At 43.5% G+C, this 14,553-nt stretch overlaps 1 protein-coding gene across 1 annotated transcript in view; it reads left to right on the top strand.

Annotated features, from left to right (window-relative positions):
• SNX30 (sorting nexin family member 30) overlaps positions 1-14,553 on the top strand; it is a 38,354-nt gene that overhangs the window by 2,445 nt on the left and 21,356 nt on the right. The window lies entirely within an intron of this gene.

Raw genomic sequence — 14,553 nt, 5'->3', positions numbered from 1 at the left:
GGAGTGGGGAATCAAACCTGGTTCTCCAGGTTAGAGTCCACCGCTCCAAACCACCGCTCTTAACCACTACACCATGCTGGCTCTCTTAAGATTTAATTATTTTGTATGTATCAATCTCTTATATGTTTGAGTTGTTACCCGCCCCGAGTCTGGCCTTGCCCGGGATAGAGGGTGGGATAAAAATATAATTTATTTTTTATAATAATAATGGTAATAATGGTAATGCAGCACCCAGCCATCTTTTGCTGGTCTGGTCAGGTAGGAAGTTCTAGTTCACACGGGAACAGTTGTCCGTGTGACTCCTTCCAGTGTGAGTTGAAAGAAGCTATGTTATCTTTTGGGTTGCCTGGAGCTTCCAGTATTACTAGCACCACAGACTCGTTATGTTCTAGTCCTCATGTTTCTAAGGTGATGCTGGAAAGCTCACATCTCTCTGACCCCATATATGTGAGAGATGCTGTGGTTATTTGCACATGTTCTGTGGCATGCTATATCCACAGGTTCCAGGGCTGAACTCAAAAAAGGTGTTAAGGGTGAGCTGTAACTGACAAAGTCATGCCTGGAACAACCTGACAGAAATTTTGGTTGTTTGAAAACCCTCTAGTGGAGTAGCATGTAGACTATTTGAAAAGGTTTATGCAGGCCTTCTTCCGGTCACCATGTCTGGATCCAGATGCCATGTCTGGCCTTGTTCAGGAATTCTGGGACAGTGAGCCATCCCTGTGGAGACACACTCTCACACTAGTGCTTTGGTGTTCGGGGGGGGGGGGAGCCATCATGGTGTAGTGGTTAAGAGTGGTGGACTTTAACCTGGAGAACAGGGTTTGATTCCCCACTCCTCCACATGAGCTGCGGACTGTAATCTGGTGAACCGGGTTGGTTTCCCCAGTCCTCCACATGAAGCCAGCTGGGTGACCTTGGGCTAGTCACAGTTCTCTGAACTCTATTAGCCCCACCTACCTCACAAGTTGTCCATTGTGGGGAGAGGAAGGAAAGAAGATTGTAAACTGGTTTGATTCTCCTTAAAAGGTAGAGAAAGTCGGCATATAAAAACCAACTCTTCTTCTTCTACAGGGTCTTGAGGCACGCTTGTCCGCACTCCATTTTTTAAAGCAAGGTGAAGAGTTCATGGACAGAACTCATGAAGCTCTCTTTAGCGAGCAACAGGAGCAGGAGAGTAAGGAATCTGAACAAATGGAGGTACAAACAACACAGAAGGAGGATGCATGGAAGAATGTGGCCCACAGGAGTAGGAAAATCAGGACACATCCTAATCCTCTCTTGCTCAGCAATCGGTTCCAGGATCGCCCAATAGATACTGATTCTGGACCACTGGAACAAGGGCTATCCCCCCAAAGCGTGAAAGAAATTCCTCAGGCTCCTGCGCATGAGAGGACCCGATCTTCCGCCCCACAACTTAGGAAGAGGCGTGTTCTCGTAATTGGGGATTCCCTCCTGAGAGGGGTAGAGTCTAAAGTATGCCGACCTGACTTGTTGTCCCAAGAGGTCTGCTGTTTACCGGGTGCACGCATCCAGGATGTGACGGAAAGGGTAGGAAGACTCATCAAGCCCACAGATTATTACCCTTTCTTACTTGTTCATGTGGGAACAAATGATATTGCCCAGCACAGCCCAGAACGTATTAAAAGAGACTACATGGCTCTGGGTGAGAAGGTGAAGGATTTGGGGCGCAGGTTGTGTTTTCGTCAGTTCTGCCTGTTGAAGGTCGTGGCTTAGGAAGGGAAAGACGAATACTCCAAATTAATGACTGGCTGCGTAGGTGGTGTTGTCAAGAAAGGTTTGGATTTCTGGACCATGGCTTACGCTTTTGAGAAGAAGCTCCTGTCGGGGGATGGTTTACACTTCACAAGGGTAGGAAAAAATGTGTTTGGTGAGAGCCTTGCAAACCTATTCAGGAGGGCTTTAAACTAAATCCTATGGGGGAGCGAGACAACAATTTAAAGCCTTTTATGCTGATAATATCTGGAGACGAGAACAATAAAGATATTCAGGGAGTGGCATGTATGCAAGGAAACATAAACTCACAGAAACGAAAACCACGGGGCACATAAACCACGGATTCCGATGTCTGTACACTAATGCGCAGAGTATGGGAAACAAGCAGGAAGAACTCGAAGCCCTAATACAGGAAGGGGATTTTGACCTAATAGGCATTTCTGAAACTTGGTGGGATGTCACTCAGGGAAACAAGGGGGTCTGCTATCTTAGACTTGATTCTTACCAACAGGGAAGAACTGGTCGATGAGGTTAAAGTAGTAGGCACCCTGGGTAGTAGTGACCACATACTCTTGGAATTTACAATCTTGGAGAGGAAAACCTGTACGTAGTCAGACATGTAGGTTGGACTTCAAAAGAGTGAATTTTAACAAACTTAAACTTATGCTAGGTAGAATCCCATGGTCAGAAATACTTAAGGAGACGGGAGTTCAAGAAGGGTGGGAATTTCTTAAAAATAAAATACTGAAGGCGCAATCCCAAACCATTCCTATGAGAAGGAAAAATGGGAGGAGCCTAAAGAGGCCAGGGTGGCTCCATAAACAGCTTTTTAAAGAGTTGAGAAATAAAAAAGACTCATTTAGGAAGTGTAAGGAGGGCCTTATAATCAAAGAGGAATATAAGCAAATAACTAGTGCTTGTAGGGAGAGTGTTAGGAAAGCTAAAGCTCAGAATGAACTTAGGCTAGCGAGAGATGCTAAACGCAACAAAAAAGGGTTCTTTTCCTATGTACAGAGTACGAGTAAGAACAAGGACAAGATAAGCCCATTGCGTGGACTGGAAAGTGAAATTGTAACAGGAGATGAAAAGAGGGCAGAACTCCTCAATTCCTACTTTTCCTCAGTTTTTTCTTGTGAGGGAAGTGGTGCTCAACATGGCATAAACAGAACATGTGATGAGGGAAGAGATTTGCAGCCTAGAATTGGCATTGGGGTCATGCACAAACACCTGGTTTCTTTAAATGAAACAAAATCCTCTGGGCCGGATGAATTGCACCCAAGGGTTCTCACAGAACTTGCAGATGTAATTTCGGAACCTATGTCCATTATTTTTGAAAAGTCTTGGCAAACAGGTGAGGTGCCAGAAGATTGGAGGCGGGCAAATGTTGTCCCCATCTTCAAGAAGGGGAAAAAGTAGGATCCAGGTAACTACCGACCCATCAGCTTGACTTCTATACCAGGAAAAGTGTTCGAACAAATCATCAAACAGCCCGTCCTTGAGCATTTAGAAAGGATGGATCTGATCACTAAGAGCCAGCATGGGTTTCTCAAGAATAAGTCATGTCAGACTAATCTTATCTCCTTTTTTGATGGCCATCTGTCAGCAATGCTGATTCTGTGACCTTAGGTAGATGATAAGAAGGAGGGCATCTTGGCCATCTTCTGGGCACTAGGATTGTTGAGGGGGGGTAGTTGTGAATTTCCTGCATTGTGCAGGGGGTTGAACTTGATGGCCCTGGTGGTCCCTTCTAACTCTATGATTCTATGATTCTTTTTGGATTCCTTACCTGCTGCATAGAACTAAAGTAGGTGGCATTGTGTTCAGTGAGTTTTGGGGACATGGGATTTCAGAACTTGTGCTGCTCTAGTGGCTGGTTTTTCCAGAACCCTTCCACATATCTCTCCTGTCTGGCTTCTCTCAACAGATGTGTGGATTTAAATGCCCCACAAACACATAAGCCCTTGCTAATATTAACTTTGTACTGCTAGGAAATTGGTGGGATAGCAGCCTTGAAGATGCTGCTGCCACTGTGTCCTGCTGAGATCATCAATGTCTGAAGAACACAATCCTATTCTAAAAGCTGTGTATGAACAATACCCATTGGTTATCCAGGGACATCATGTGCACCTGTACTTTGCACAGCGTGTTCTTCCATTCTGTTTTTGCCAGTCTAAGGAAAAGCTGACAGGCTTGCCACCTTTTCCTGTGCCGCCTTCCTCCATTTTCTTCGATCGCAACTTCATAGAATCATAGAGTTGGAAGGGACCACCAGTGTCATCTAGTCCAACCCCCTGCACAATGCAGGAAATTCACAACTACCTCCCCCACCCCCAGTGACCCCTATTCCATGCCCAGAAGATGGCCAAGATGCCCTCCCGCTCATGAACTGCCTAGGTCATAGAATCAGCATTGCTGACAGATGGCCTCTGCTTAAAAACCTCCAGGGAAGGAGCACTTACCACCTCCTGAGGAAGTCTGTTCCACTGAGGAACTGCTCTAACTGCACAAACACTGGCTAGAATGCACTCTTATTCTTCAAATCTTTTTTGCTTTTAAGAACACAAGAAAGACCATGCTGGATCAGACCAAGGTCCATCAAGTCGAGCAGTCTGTTCACACAGTGGCCAATCAGGTGCCTCTAGGAAGCCCACAAACAAGACTACTGCAACAGCATTATCCTGCCTGTGTAGCAGGAACATGGAAATCTGAATTCTTAAGCACCTGAACTGAAGAAGAGACTTCTAGATCAGTGGAACTTGACCCATGTAGCAAAACTGTAGACTACCAAAGTTGCCACTTGTGTCTGTTGGGGTCTTTACAATTCAGTTGCATCCCACATTTAAGATTTTTTTTTTTTCCAAATTAGCCTCTGATTGTGGTATTTCTCTGGTTTCAAGATGTGAGCTGTTGCTAGGGAAGCTCAATAACTAAAAGCCACCTGTTTCTTTCCAGTTAACTGTTATTTCTGGTTCCTGTTGATGTATTTTCAGCTGGTTAATGATTAATCACAGAGAAATACTCAGGGGCTGTGAACTATTGGTAGTTCTCTGTCTAGTTTATCTCCCCCTTGGATTTTTTTTAATAATTAGGTTTTAAGGCCAAAAAAATAAATAAAATCATAGACCTTGACCCATATAACCAACATTAAGTAGCCACGGAAAATGCTAGCCTAGTGGCCATTGCTTCACAGTAGAGCTGCCTCTAAAGGAGGCAGATCAGTGTGTGTTGGGTGGTGGTGAAGGGGTGCATGTGTACACTCTCAGCGTGGGTTGGTTACCCTGGTACAACAATTAGATCTTGCATCAAGCTTTTGATGCTTCCTGGGATCAAGTTCAGGGTTGCCTTCCCTCTAGTCAGTTCCATGACATTATTGTTCGAGGCACAATCACTTCTCATCTAGGAATTTCCTTGCAAACATAGCATGAGTTTTTCCAGTTCATGTGAGAGTAGCTGAAAGTGCCCATTAGTACAGTCTTTCCTGTTTTTGTTATTTCCCTTGTCCTTTTGTATTGCTAGGTCACCCTCAGAGTTCTGGTCAGGTGAGTGATGGAACGTCCCCAGAGCTAAAAGGAGGAGGGCATTTAATAAGCGTAGGCTCACTTATGTTACCCCCAAACTTGGCTTGGTGTGGCATTTGTACAGAGCCATTATATGTAAGGGAATAATAATTCCTGCCAATTCAGTTCAGCTGTCTTCTGAAACCCCATCAGCTCCTCTTATTCTTAAAATCAGGGCAGCCCGCCATTCCTGTCTCCTTATGCACTAGGCAAGTTGATGAACAATTGAAAGATTTTCTCATAACCTCCTTATAGAGCACGGTTGATCATGATAACAGTAGATACAGGGCTGCACCTGGCTTGTGGGATGGGGAAAGTGATGCTTCCTCACTGTCAGGGTTAATTGGAACTGCTCCTTAATCAAGCTGAATTATTTCTCATCCCTTCAATGCTTAACAGTATAGTGCACCATATTGATATTGGCTGAAGAGTACTAGGTTGATTAACTGTTGCTGAATTCAGTCCAGAGACAGATCTATACGCTTTAAATCCACAGGGACATTTGAAGTCCTTCACTGTCTTCCAAAACAAAATTGTACTGGGCAATATACAAGAAGGGGACCTTTGCGAGCTGTGTAGCATTTCCGTGGTTTAATTTTTAATATTGACAGTCTCTCTTTCAGCAGACGCTATATTTCACATTTACAAGATTGGCTGATTTCCTCCTCCTTCACAGGAATTGTGTATCTGCTAAGATGGCTTCAAAATGTGGTATTAATAGAGAAGGTAGGCTTCTTGAGACTAGATTTCATTTGGCATTCTACTGTTGCTGAAATGACCTGGAAGGTTGAGGAGCAAGGTTAGCCAGCTGATTGTTCAACAGAATTGTATCCTGCCTTTCCTGTACTTAAGGTAGCTAATGAAATGGACAACAAATATAGTATTCAATAAATACCATTATGAACAGACCATTCAGACAAGAATTGTGATTTCTAAACTTTCCTATAAAAATAGCAACCACCCAGGCTCAAATACTCAGAAGATACATCCAGTGAAGAAGGTTTTGCCAAAGACGGTAACTCTTGTAAGTGGTTTCAGATGCAGGATGCAACTACTGAAAGTCTAAATCTAGCCACAAATTGGTGGTTTGAGATAATGGTTAATAAGTGAAATAAGAATCTGGCAGGACTTGTTAGTATAGATCTGCTTTTCTTGTGCTTGGGGCACATGGCTTTTCTTCTGGATGGAAGAGATACCCTATACAGCAGTGTGGTTTCCGTGGCGTAGTTCACTCTTAACAGCAAGCTGTGCTTTGCTTGCTGCATGGACAAGTCTTGATTCAAAATTGGATGCACAAATGTTCTTCCTCACCCATCCTCTTGTCTTGTGCACAGCATAATTAGATAGTTTTGCTTCTATGGCAAACCACAGTTCAATGGTCTTGGTATAAGGGCAAGATATAGGTTGCTGTTGGAAGTAACTTTCTCAGTTGGTATCTGAAACACCTTGAAGTCTTGTTTTGCCTAGGAGCAACCTGTGGCTTGCTCTTGAATCTAAGCCATGCCTTTTTCCTTGGATGTCTGCCCAGAATGACAGATACACATCCTCCTTGCAAGCAAATAATAACCTAGATAATATTGTATCCATGCCCTTTACTCTTTCCCCAGTCATAATGTCAGGCTGTGATTGTGCTTTCTGGGTTACAGTGATTCTTCCATGTCAACCCATTTCCCCCTTTGCACCCTCCTACTATTCCCAGATCTTTGTTACTTCCCATATGTTGGCAGAGAGAAGAGGGGGATCATTTTTGACAAGCATGGTGCGGGCTGTGACTCAGTAGCAGAGCATCTGCTTGACATGTGTAAGGTCCCAGGTTCAATTCCTGCCATCTCCATTTAAAAGTGTCTCTCACATCACCTGTTTCAGATGTCTTTTGGAGACCCTGGAGAGCTGCTGCCCGTCTGAGTAGACAATACCAACCTTGATGGACCTATGGTCTGATTCAGTACAAGGCAGCTTCATATGTTCAAATGCAGAGTGGTGGATACATCTAGTGTGGTGGCTTAATTGTTCATGGTACTCTTCAGCCCCTCTTTTGGTGTACTTGCATGCCCAGTATACAGTATGGAAGGTGAATCTTGCATTGGTTTTTCATAAAGCTGGTTTTGTTGTGTACCTTAAGGGAATCTACTTGTCTTGCCCCACTAACTTCACTAAACAAAATGGCACTTATTGTGGATCAAATCCTGTGGATAGTTGCAGGTGGTAGCCATTGGTCTGCAGTAGAAGAGTTGGCTTCATAAGAACATAAGAAAGGCCATGCTTTTACTCTACCTAGTATCCTGAGCTTGATATGCTTTATAAGGCAAACTTTTTTCTTTCTTAATGTACAGTCACAATTGTTTTGTAACTTTATTGAAATCATGAAACAACTTTCTTGGTGGTATTACAGTACCACATTTAGTGCATTAAATGCTCGTTGGCTTCATGTATACGCGCTCCCCCCAGTTGAGGCATGTTAAGCTTTGCATCTAAATCCTCAAATAATTGCTTTAGAATCCACACAGGATGCATTGGAGCGTGCTTTCTCATTGTTTTTAAGGGCAGATTTTTTTAACCCCTCTTTTAACACTAGAATTTGGATCAACAGTTTGCAATATTGTAAACTTGAACAGTCTGCTTATGAAATTCATTATGGGCACCAGTAAAAAACAACAACATTGGAGGTATTCTTGCAGAGCAGGTCTGTCAATGACTGCTGCCTCTTAGCCATGATAGCTAGATGCACCTCAGTGAGATCGGTGAGGAAGGAGTGTTGCCTTTTGTGCTGTGCCTGTGGGTTTCCCGGTGGTTGCCCACAGCTGGAAACAGGAGACCCTGGACACTGTTATAGTGCGATGCAATGCAGAGTTACTCCAGGCAATTGATTTTGGTGGTGAGCATGGAGGGAAGAAGGGGGAAAACACTGCTGCCAACTCTTTGAGTTGTGCTTCTGTTTTTTCCTTCCTGTGTCCAGATATAAAGCTCAGGAATGGCACAGCTGAGCAGAAGACAGGAGCTGTAGGGCTGTGGCTTGTGGCCTTGGGTGAGTGGCTCATTGTATTCCAGCCAAGCCCAAAGTTATATATTAATATGCATAAATTGTATTTCTTCTATTGTAAGCAATACACTTGATATTAGCCGAAGAAGATAATCCCAGGGCTATCTATCTAAGATGACGTTTTTCAAATTATGGTCAGTCTTTACTGCCGTTCGTTTTCAAAGTTAAAGTTGCACATATTTGCAAACACACCAACAAAATATCAGGACTACTCCTGCTATCTTTGGCTATTGGTGCTTCCTAAAAAACAGTGTTCTTAATTTTACTTCATTAGTGCCCCACTTTTCTCCCCAGTAGGGACCCAACAGGGCTTACAACATTCTCCCCTTCTCCATTTTATCCCATGACGAACAACCCTGTGAGGTAGGTTACATTGGGTGTGTGACTGGCTGAAGGACACCCAGCAAGCTTCCATAGCACAATAGATTTGAACACAGGTCTCCTTCTGCCAGTGTTACCTCTCCCCAAACAGGGTTATGGTGCAAACATAAACGGTAGGAGCTTAAAAGATCTGAATCACACACTCCTTTTTCAGTTTGCTAACATGCACAAAAGAAGTTGCTCAGCCCAGATCATTGTTACAGTCCAAGCAGTTGACCCCCTACCACAAGAGAGCTCCTGCCCTTCAAACCATCCCCCTTTTTATCCTGAGCACAAATGAATTAGCGATCCAGCCATAGTCGTGTAAAAGAACAAAAAGTTTTGTTTTCTTTCCAAGAGGAAAGAAGGCTAGGGAGTGTGATGAAATGGCAAAGGTAAAAGGAGAGGAAGAATGTCCTGAAGGATCTAGTTTGTTTCTGAGTTCAGCTTAGGGAATCCAGTGAAGCAGCTAGAAAAAAAGAGGAAAGAATCTGATGCTCGCTGGAGATGCAAGGGGAGGCATGACCTGTCCTTGCCTTCTTTCTCCTCCCATTTACTGCTGCTAGCCAGTAGCAAGCAGGCAGTATAGATAGTGAGGCTGTGCCAACAGCTTGGCAATGCAAGGGTGCTTGGGGTAGCACGTGGGGATTCTGCCTGGAGGTGGGTAAGGAAGTGGTGGGATTTGCAAATGGTGTCAGTGTGGTAGACTTATCAGGATTTGTGTGACAAACCGTGGTTTAAACTACAGGTTGCAATATCTGAATACCACCAGTCCTGCCATCAGATCTGTTCAGGTACATGTGAAATGTGCTAGGCAGCCACTTAACATTTTTTTGGTAGCATTGTCAGCACTTGTGCCTAATTCTCTACTTGTATCAGTATCGCATTGAGTAGACCTGCCACCTAGATCTGCCTTGTCACATGTGAATGGTGGTGAACAGCAAACTCACGAGATAGTGGCCTCTTCCAAAACAAATGGTTCTTTGTGCATTTGGAGCCAGAGTATGTTGCACTTAGCCCATGAGAAATAACCTGGCTCCTAGCCTTCTTAAAACTTGGAGTGCTCCTCACTGCCAGTACAGAGAATTTGGAGGAACTGGGCTTTGTCGTTCTGATTTATCTCCTCCAGTTTGCCTCTTGTCTCTGCTGGGCATCCCTAATGCTTGGGAGAAGCAGGGAAAGTTGGCTGCCTTGGGAGAGATCACAGGAGAAAAGCAGGAGTGTTAAAAAAAAAAAAAAAAAAAAGCCAGCGAGCAACTCCCTTTCCCCTGTTTTTAGGAATCCAACTCCCCCTGGATTTTCTTGGCATACAGGGTATAATCAACTGTTCATGTTTTTAGTGTAACAGATGGTGGAAAAAAACTGGTTAACTTGAGGTATTCTAACAGAGTTGACAAATTGGTGTGTATGAGTTTTGTACTGTCTTATTCCAAAAATGTTATGATGTAAGTACTTGGTGTTGAGTGGAATTTTCTAGATAACAGAGGGACATAACATCCCAACAGTACAGAAAGAACTCAGAATTACACTATCTGGTTGGTACTGTCATTACCAAGATGGAAATTAAGATTTATAAAGGATTGTGTAAATGGCAAAGCCTCTAGTTACCGTATCAGTGTAATAAAAATCTTACTGTTTTGTATTTCGAACAGTAAAAACAGAGTGTTTATATACTATAAAGTTTATGGTAGCATGGACTTCAGACTCGCCCATTGCAAATAAGATTGGCTGCCGTCCATCCATCAAGTAGGAAAGCCTTTTGAAGTGAAGTGGTAGCATTTGGTTTTCTTACCAGGTGGCTTACAAGTGACAACAAAAATGTGTGTGGGTGAGAGTGGGTGATCTTAATGGTAAAGCTGCTATTAAAGTGTAGTAGTCGTCCCCTGAATTATCAGCAGTCACACCCCTACACAAATCTCAGTCAGAAATGATCTCTTACTTAAAAAGAGAGAACAGAGAGAATTTGGTTTGACTCTACAGTCTGCTTACTGCCAAAATACTACATGTATTGATGATAAATACAGTCGTGTCTTATTTTCTGTAAACAATGTATCTCTTTTTCATAGATTATCTTGCATTTTCGTGTGCTTGAACGGATAAGCACAAAGCATAATCTTTCTCCTCTCTCTCTCCCTCCCCCCGCCCCCACTTACTATGCAGCTCAGCTATTTCTGCCTTTTGCTACTTGGGAAGGATCTGAATTAAACTGGGATCCTATGGAAATCCTTTTATGCAAGATTCATAGGCTGCGGTGAGGCCTGCATTACAGAGGACTTGCCCCGAGTGGGGCAGTAAGCATTCGAACCCAGAGGATGGGCTAAATTAATACAGAACATTGCATATCGAGCAGTTGGTTAATATCAGCCCTTTCCAGGCTAATTCTCAAAGGAGTTGTACAAAATCAGTTCTTTAATAAGCTTCAGTGTGGATCTGTGCATACTCCTCCGGCCATACCACAAGTATCTTGACTAGCTCTAATGTTAGAAATGCGCATTATGTTAAATGCATGGCCCCTTCCAAAAATGGCAGGTGAGCCTCTCTAGCTCCACGCCTCTCCTTCCATAGCATGGAGGACATTTTTTCATCCTTCTCCCAGTGTCCTCTCCCAGCCTAGGAATAGTGGCTAAAACATTCACTTAACTACTGGGACTAATATTGGGCATGAGAATAGGGAAGGAAAGCAATATAGTTTAAGTATTTTAGTCAAAAGATGTAGTTCATCTATATGTTTGAATGTTCTTTTACTGCGAACTGCTAAGCTTAAAAAGGAAAAGTAGTATAGAAATATAGTAGATTAAGATTCATTTATTATAGATAGTAAAATAATGTGTTTCCCTGCTCTGCGTCTTTAGTGAGGGATGAGGAAAACACACGAGGCAATGAAATCAGGACTGTGTAAAAAGTATTGTCGAAGGCTTTCACGGTCAGAGTTCATTGGTTCACTTAGGTTATCCGGGCTGTGTGACCGTGGTCTTGGTATTTTCTTTCCTGACGTTTCGCCAGCAGCTGTGGCCGGCATCTTCAGAGGAGTAACACTGAAGGACAGTGTCTCTCTGTCCTTCAGTGTTACTCCTCTGAAGATGCCGGCCACAGCTGCTGGCGAAACGTCAGGAAAGAAAATACCAAGACCACGGTTACACAGCCCGGATAACCTACGAGAACCAAAGGACTGTGTAAGTTGCTGTCTTTCAGCACTAATATCAAAATTTAAAACAAATTTCTGTAGAGGTGCTCAGGCAGCGGTCCCCAATATGGTGTCCGTGGGTGCCTTTCCTGGTGGCCACCAAGCGTTTTTAGAAAGTGAGTGGGGCCTTGTGAGGGTTTTGTCCAGGAGGGCTTCTGATGGGCCATTGGAGATTTGATTGGCTGTGCAGATTTTTAGAAAGTTGCTTCAGCAGCAGCTGCCCCACAGCACAAGGATCTTCACTTTGAACCAGTGTGTTCATTTACAGAGACATCCTTTTAAACAGATTCTGCCTAAAATGCTGAAGAGTTATTATTAATTATGCATAATCTAACTCCATGAAATCTTGTGGTTGGCTCTGTATCCTGTGGTCGCCGTTTTGTGTCAGAATTTCAAGGGTGGGCACAGGCTCAGAAGGCTTGGGGGCTCCTGTGCTGAGGTATAAAATTAGTTCTCCCTCGTAGAATATGGCTAAGAGTACGGTCCCCTGAGGTGGCTGCTGCAGCAGAGACTGATAGTCTTGGCCAGCAAAGATGCAGTGAGATCACTTTTCTTCGGCTCTTTCTGTGAAGATTGTTGGAGTGGACCACACGGGGTGCTAAGAAAAGCCCTGAACGGTTGGTCACATTGAAAACCTGCACTGAACGACAAGCCATGATGCAGATAAGCCTCTTAACACACATTGTTTGATTAAGTGACAACCGTGCCTGGTCCCCCCTTTTTTCCACCCCTTTCCCCAGAGTTACAGATGGGCATATAATACACTTGGTTTGCAAAGATGTGCGACTTCAGCTTCTTGAAATAGTGTATTCATGTTAAATTCTTGTCATGCATTATTGTCCAGGCAGGCTTCAAAAGTTAATTCAAAATTTCAGTGTTAGGAATAATTTCCTTAAATTCTTGCAATGAAAAACTTGATAGGTCTGACAGTCTGGATAAGTGGTCTACTGGCTTTGTGGCAGTCAAGAGTTTAACGTTGGTTTAAAATAATGACAGCATCTCTTTATCCAGAATGCTTCTTCCCATGACAACCGAACGTGGAACAGTTCATGGCCAAAACTTAATAGGGATGGAATCAAGAGTACAACAGTTGGCTATAAATACACTGAGGACAGACTTCTCTCCTCCACAGAGTTTATCTTGTGGTCTGTCTTTCAGCAGAGGACAATTTTGTGTCCCAAGAGAAAGTGTAATAGCTTCGTGAGGTTTCTCTTGGTAGCCTCACTTCACTAAGTGCTAGCTAGCTTTGGTCGCTTTCCTGTTTCATTTCTGGGCCTGCATTTCTTGGACTGAAGGGATTGCCTTGTGGTATGTTTGTGTTAGAAAGCAGCGTCGACATGATTTAAAATGCAGTTGCTGTGGAGCTGCTCTGGGCGGTTGGGTGGTTGCTAAGGAGGTTGCTGCATAAATAAAAAATCTTTTAATACCCTGTGAACTTGAGGGTTGTCTTCTCCTTCCCTCCCAATCACGGCACTGATGAAGTGGAAGCGTCCCAGTTCCACTAATGAATGGCTGCTGAGGCGAGATTTTTTTTAAAAAAACTTGCTGTTTCCCTTCTGAATAAATCTGTTGCTCCAGAGAAGGAATTGCCTATCTACCTTCACTTCCTAACTTGCAGTAAAGGATAAATAAGAGGATGTTTGACGAGGCAGCCCTATTGAAACACTTAATCTCGCAGCATTTAATAACAGTGCAGTAATTGTTTTCTATATGTCGCTGGAGGCTCTCTGCCTTGGAATGGTTTTGGAGCAGTTTCCTGCCCAGTAAAACTGGTTTAAGAGTTATTGGTGCACTTATGTTTTATCCCAAGGCCAAGCGATCAATTATTTTTGAGCAGAGTATGGGATTTGCCTAGATTAGGCTGTGACCCTTGTGGAGCAGAGCTAGTGCAAAGTCTAATGGTGTGCCGACAAACTCATCAGGGCACCAAGGGAACTTGCATGTTCCAACGACTCTTCCATGGGGACTAGAAGCTTAGACAGCTAGCCGCTGCTTTGCTGCCTATGAATAATTAGTGAGTTGTAGCCTGGCCTACTTCCTCCATGGAGTCCATAAGCATCTTTGATATCAAGCTGCATAAATGACTGTGAGGTGGCAAAAGTGGCCCATCTGTCCTGGGAGTTTTAGGTGTTCTTCTTTCAACAAATTAGGTAGTAAATCTGTTTTGGACTATACCATTTTAAGCTGCTTATAGGGTTCTCATGATTCAGTGCTCCTCCACTAAAAATAAAAACTGGGATATCTAGGCTAGGTTCGAATTCTCCTTCTTGATTCCCCTGCATATTAATCATTTCATGGCACTCCTTCGTCGGCTGTTTTGAAACTAGAATCTTTTTGTGTCAAGAATTTCCGCACTGCTCCCTTCCTAGAGCTCCCAAATCTTGCTGTGTTGCTCTGATTAAACTTCCTTGGTGTTTGGCTTCTGGTATCTGAAACTGTAGTTAGATTGAAATCTCAGCTGAGGGGCAGGAATATATATCTATTGCAGGCTCTGCTTTGTCTGCCACCCTCAACAAAAGTTGTGCACAAGTTTTCAGTTGTTGGCATCTCTCTCTCTCTCTCTCTCTCTCTCTCTCCCCCCCCCCCCTGTTGCAACAATACTGACCTCCCTTATAAGGCTGTTAAAAGGACTAAGCGTAATGTCTTTTAAAAATATATATACATTTGGAAGTGCT

This window comes from Euleptes europaea, chromosome 4 (genome assembly GCF_029931775.1).
Source record: "Euleptes europaea isolate rEulEur1 chromosome 4, rEulEur1.hap1, whole genome shotgun sequence".
NCBI lineage: Eukaryota > Metazoa > Chordata > Lepidosauria > Squamata > Sphaerodactylidae > Euleptes > Euleptes europaea.
Note: the sequence above shows the minus strand (reverse complement) of the source record. Positions and strands in the feature narration are given on the sequence as shown.